General features: G+C 38.1%; 1 pseudogene; it reads right to left on the bottom strand.

The window, feature by feature from the left end:
* Window positions 1-1,541: 1,541 nt before the first annotated feature.
* LOC112403332 (60S ribosomal protein L19 pseudogene) lies at window positions 1,542-2,260 on the bottom strand (annotated as a pseudogene).
* Between the last annotated feature and the right edge of the window lie 3,798 nt (window positions 2,261-6,058).

The following is a 6,058-nucleotide window of genomic DNA, read 5'->3' as shown; positions in this document are numbered from 1 at the left end:
AAGTCCTACAAAAACCTGCTCAGGCCACAAAAATATAAAGGCAACTACATGGCATACAAAAAGCTCCATGTAGAGAATGGATAAAGAAGATGCAGTACATATATACAATGAAATATTCGTCAGCCATAAAAAGGAATGGAATAATGCCATTTGCAGCAACGTGGATGGACTTAGAGACTGTCATACTGAGTGAAGTAAGTCAGACAGAGAAAGACAAATATCATATGATATCGCTTATATGTGGAACCTAAAAAAATGGTACAAATGAACTTATTTACAGGATGGAAATAGAGTCACAAATGTAGAAAACAAACTTATGGTTACCAGGCAGTAAGGGTGAGGGGGATAAATTGGGAGATTGAAACTGACATAGACACACTACTATATATAAAATAGATAACTAATAAGGACCTACTGTATAGCATAGGGAACTATATTCAATACTCTTTAATGACCTATATGGCAAAAGAATCTAAAAAAGAGTGTACATATATATATATATATATATATATATATATAAAAAACGGAGCACCTTGCTGTACACCTGAAACTAACACAACATTGTAAATCAACTATACTCCAATAAAAAATTTTTTAATTAAAAATTTTTAAAAAAGCTCCATGTTGAACCATATGGGTCACTACATACTCACGAGGCCAGAGACTCATGTGGGCATTCCCTAATTTCTAAAGACAAAGGTTTCTCACAGATTAATTTGTTCTCCATTTCCATAACAATTTTCCCCTCCAAACTTGTATTCTAACAAAGGCTCCAGCAGCCTTTATTAATTCTCTTATGAATTAAACTTATTATCCTAAACTACGGACATCCATCGACCTTCCATTTTATTTAAAATGAGTGAAAATGTATGCTAAAAATTTATTCCAACCTTGTTTATAAGTTATAGACTTTCCTTGGTTTTGTTTTAAGTTACAGCTGTTCTCTAGGCTCAGTACAGAGGAAGTTCCTTTTTCTATTTTGGGTTTATTTCAATGGGATGAATTATGAAATATTTCCCTTTACTGTTTTCCCAGAAGTTCACTCTGATTTTTAACATGTTTCTTTTTGTATAAATTTTGGAATGACTGGTTGCATTTTCTCCTTTCCCTTAGAAAATATACAGATAAAAATAAAACTAGAGGGGCTTCCCTGGTGGCGCAGTGGTTGGGAGTCCACCTGCCGATGCAAGGGACGTGGGTTCGTGCCCCGGTCCGGGAAGATTCCACATGCCGCAGAGCGGCTGGGCCCGTGAGCCATGGCTGCTGAGCCTGCACGTCCAGAGCCTGTGCTCGGCAACAGGAGAGGCCACAGCAGTGAGAAGCCCGCGTACCACAAAAATAAATAAATAAATAGATAAATAACTAAATAAATAAAACTAGATACAGATAACATGGGTGTTACTGTGAAAATTTTGATTTAGCCTTAGCAGAAAATAAACCAAAGCTATCAACACATTTTTAGGCAGATAAAGTCTCATTTTATTGAATGAGTGATCTATGTAATTGCTGAGGCCACTATGTACAGACAAGATGGGGAGAACCTATTTCTTGGTCTCTTCCTCCTTGGACAAAGCCTTGATGATTTCCCCCTTCTTGGCTTGGAACCCGTCTTCACGTTGCTCTCATGCTTCCCTGGTCTTAGACCTGCGGGCCTCAGCCTAGTTGGTCTGAAGCTTCTTGGAAGCTTGTGGATATGTTCCGTGAGAACCTGCTTGTTTTTGAACACATTACCCTTCACTTTCAGGTACAGGCTGTGATACATGTGGCGGTCAATCTTCTTAGATTCACAGTATCTTCTGAGCAACCGGCGTGGAATTCTTATCCTTCTCCTCATCTAGGTTACCTTCTTGGGCATTCGAGCATTGGCAGTACACTTTCACTTACCTAGGTCCATAAGCAGGCCGAGGTATTTTTCCGGCTTCAAGCCTGGGAATGGACATCGCGCAGGCCCGGCGGCCATGGCTCACGGGCCCCGCTGCTCCGCGGCATGTGGGATCTTCCCGGACCGGGGCACGAACCCGTGTCGCCTGCATCGGCAGGCAGACTCTCAACCACTGCGCCACCAGGGAAGCCCAATCAGCCCATCTTTGATCAGCTTCCAGATCTGCTGACGGGAGTTGGCATTGAAGATTTCACTAGTCTCAACGGCGTCCAACCAGACCTTCCTTTTGCTGCCGCAAAGGACACTGGAAGCAAGCCTCTTCTGAAGCCTGAGCGTACTCACGGCCACAGTGGCAAAAGGAAAGCCAAAGTTATCAATTGATATTCAACTAACATCTTGGATTAGTTAGGATCAAATGTGGCTGCAAGTGACAGAAAATTCAAATGAACAATATCTTTAAAAACATGTAGTTATATTTCCCTCTCTTGTGAAAAGACAGAAGTAGGCAATTCAGGGTTGTTATGGCATCTCACTGTGTCCGGGATTTGGTTCCAGTTTCCTCTTTTGTTTGGGGGGTTTTGTCTTTGCTTTTTTTGTTTTCTTTTGGTCTTCGCCATGCTTGGTCCTCATTCCAAAGGTCATCCTGTTCTCTGAGTTGGATGCAAGAGGTCCTTCCATCAAATCCACCTTTTAGCCGACAGTAAGGAAAAAGGAATAAGCCAAACACACTCACCCCCACCCCACACCGCTCAGATCCACTTTGCAGGAGCTGTACACTGCATTAATCAGACCTCAGTCACATAACCACAACCAGCTAAGAGGGTCCCTAAGAGATGTAGTTTTATTCTGCCCAGCTAATAATTGCTTGTTAATATATTCTAGAGGAAGTGCAAAATAGATTCTGGGAGACAACCAGTTGTCTGTGCTATATAACCGCATTTGGTAATTCATCTGTCTATTTAGGTACATAAATGTATAGTTGGTAACTTGAATAGGTCTCCTGGAAATAACATTGTTCAAAGCCCATGAGTGTTTCTCTGACACTTTATACCCAAATTAGGGCTCATAATCATTTTAAATATTTCCCTTCTAAAGTTATATCTGGCATTCTCTCTGAAGTAGAATAGGTTGTGCATTGAGGATGGATGGAGTTGTAGGTAGGCCAACAAGCGCCTCTGTATTAGAGCAGAACCAAATTATATCTCAGGAAGAATCTTGGTCCTCACTGCAGATATTATCAGCCTCCTGGGAGCAAACCTAAGATTCAAACAACAGTCCGTGAGTAGGTCTCCAAAAGCCACAAGAAATTTGCAATTGCAAATTCCACCTACAACTCCACTGATTATTAAAGTTACTGCTCTGCATTTAACAGATAATATAAAACTGTCATATATACGGTGTATGTACATAACCTGAAAGTCTCTGCTGCTAAAAAAAAACTCAAGTTAGTTCAACATAAACAATATTTATGGGAGACTTAGAGTCTACTCACTCCTGTAGATTATATAAGATCTGCCATTGAGTTTGCCAGAACATCAGAGAGCAGCACAGGTGGACCAGATGCTGCGTGTTGCGTAGTTACTTTCCCCACTTTTTGTTTTAGGCTGGCATGATCACCTTACTTTAAGAGACTTAAAATGGGCCTGTGAACCTCATAAAATTTACTGAAAGAATACTCCTTGAGAACATTTTTTACTGCACCAAATAGTTTATTCTCTATAAGAACTGATGGGAGAATCTTCCTTGTTGCCTCAGGACCAGGAAGAGTGATACTTTCCCTGAACAACGTATTTGTCTGTTTCTTCTAGACACTGTGAATGTGTAATTGATCCTGTCTTAATCACTTTATAAGTCCTCCAATAATTCATGACCCACATGTATAGGGTGTATAGGGTGTCGTGACACTTTGTTTTTTAATTTACTCCATTCTTGATTTCATCTTACTTACTGGCCATATCTTCCTTTGGATTCAATTCCTAAATTTTCATTGATATATCTTTAATATTACATGCATGCTTTTGTAAGTGGCTTTCAATTAGTTTTAGAGATAACATGTTATTGTGAATTTAAGCATGGATTTGTAAGCTGTTTGACGATTTGGGGGCCATAACACTTCTAATTTTTGAATAATAATGAAGATGCTGAAAAGATGCTGTTTTAATCTCTACTGCCACCCAGTGGTAAGGTATAGAAACTTATCCCAATCCTGTAGCCTTTGATGATTACAAAAACTCACGTTTTCAGTGTTTTAATGTTGCAGATATTTTTATTCTGTTCTTAGACAAACAAGTATTTTATATGATATTACATTTTTTATGTTTTTCCCCTGAGAAGGAACTACTCACGGTGCAACCCATCATCCCAACTCACTCATTAAACATTTTCCAATTTTTATTTTGTTATGCTGTGTTTTGCCTTTGGAATCTTAAGTGCAGATTGTTGACTTAATCATTCTCCTCCATTATGGCTCGTGGACACCATTTGTTCAAGCAGACTTCCTTTGTGAAATATTTATTTACTTATCCCCATATCCTTCTCTTCCCCACATTCTAAAGTATAAATATATTATCCTGCTAGGTGTTCTTATAAAATGTGGTATTGTTTGATGTCTACAGCTTTAATTTCCACAGATGGTATTATACTATACTATTAATATTATTTCATTCAGCACTCTTTTAAAGAGCTTCCCATATTACTCTTTGTATATATGTACAAAATACATATACACATTTTGTTTTAAAAATTTCAAATACTTCCTTCAGTTTTTCACGCACTAATTTTGCTGGGTGTATACTTTATTGAAGAGAAAGCCTTAATTTTAGAAAGTAAAATTCAACAATTTTTACGTTTAAATTAATCTTTTTTTTTCAAAAAAACATCAATTTTACACAGCTTGTGATACAGAAGTAACAATATGCAAAACAGTGGAACATCTATGCTCTCCCCACCCAAACTGGGCATGCCCATTCCTGTCCCCCAAGAGGTGGAGAACCCAGGACCCCTGCCCAGCAGGACTTAACTTAGTTACAGGCTCTGGGAGAGACTAAGCCCTTAGGGGTTAAGGCTAGGAGGGAAAGACGTCAGCATTTAGGCCCCCTCGAGGGCCCACTGGTTAACTGGAACTGTGCATGTATACATGGGATGGGGAGGCGGGGGTGGGACAACCCCCCACAGGCCAATTCTCCCAAGGCTCTAGATTTTCCAGTTTGGAAATTTAATTTAAGAAATAATTATCTGCACTAATAGATCATAACAATATTCTTCCATAATATATGCTGCTAACTTTCTAGTATTGCTTTTTGCATTTAAGACTTTATTCCATTCAAAAATAATTTAGATCTATGTAGCCATTTATTCTTCCATACAATATAAAAAAATAGGTTTACTAAGTACCTAGAAAAATTCAGCTAGAATTTTAACTAGGAATTTACTGAAGTTATAGAAAAAAGAGAACTGTAATTTCGTATAATAATTTCTTCCATACAACTCCTATTAATCAGAAATACTTTCATGATCCTAATAGTTATTAAAATCTCCCTGCAGAATACTTGTATATTCTCTCTTGCGCTAATTTTTAGCTATTTTATAGTTTTTGATGCTATTATAAATGGTATCTTAGTTTGTTTGTTACAAAAAAAAGTGTGTTGATTTTTTAATATTTATTTTGTGTCTGCATTAGTTGCTAAACTTTCATGTTAGTTCTAATGGTTCCCTTTTTATTCTATTAGTTTTATAGGTAGAAATCATACCATCTGAAAGAATACCTATTCTCTTGAAATCCTTTCAGTTTTTATTTATGTTAATTTTTATCTAGATAATTCCTGAGCTCTCTTTTTATTCCCAACATTTTACTTATTTTTTTCTTATATACAATCACATGACCTTCAAATAATATCTTTTCTTTAATTCCTCTTTTAATCCCTCCTTATTTTTCTTGCCTTACTAGATTAACTAGGACTCAGTATTCTATTGAATGGTGAAGATTATAGTAGGCACACAACTTGTATTTGATTTTCACTGGAATGTTTTTAAACATTCACAATTAAATTTATCTCAAGGGGCTTCCCCGGTGGCGCAGTGGTTGAGAGTCCGCCTGCCGATGCAGGGAACGCAGGTTCGTGCCCCGGTCCGGGAAGATCCCACATGCCGCGGAGCGGCTGGGCCCGTGAGCCATGG

This window comes from Neophocaena asiaeorientalis, unplaced genomic scaffold (assembly GCF_003031525.2).
Source record: "Neophocaena asiaeorientalis asiaeorientalis breed wild unplaced genomic scaffold, Neophocaena_asiaeorientalis_V1.1 scaffold315, whole genome shotgun sequence".
Lineage (NCBI taxonomy): Eukaryota > Metazoa > Chordata > Mammalia > Artiodactyla > Phocoenidae > Neophocaena > Neophocaena asiaeorientalis.
Note: the sequence above shows the minus strand (reverse complement) of the source record. Positions and strands in the feature narration are given on the sequence as shown.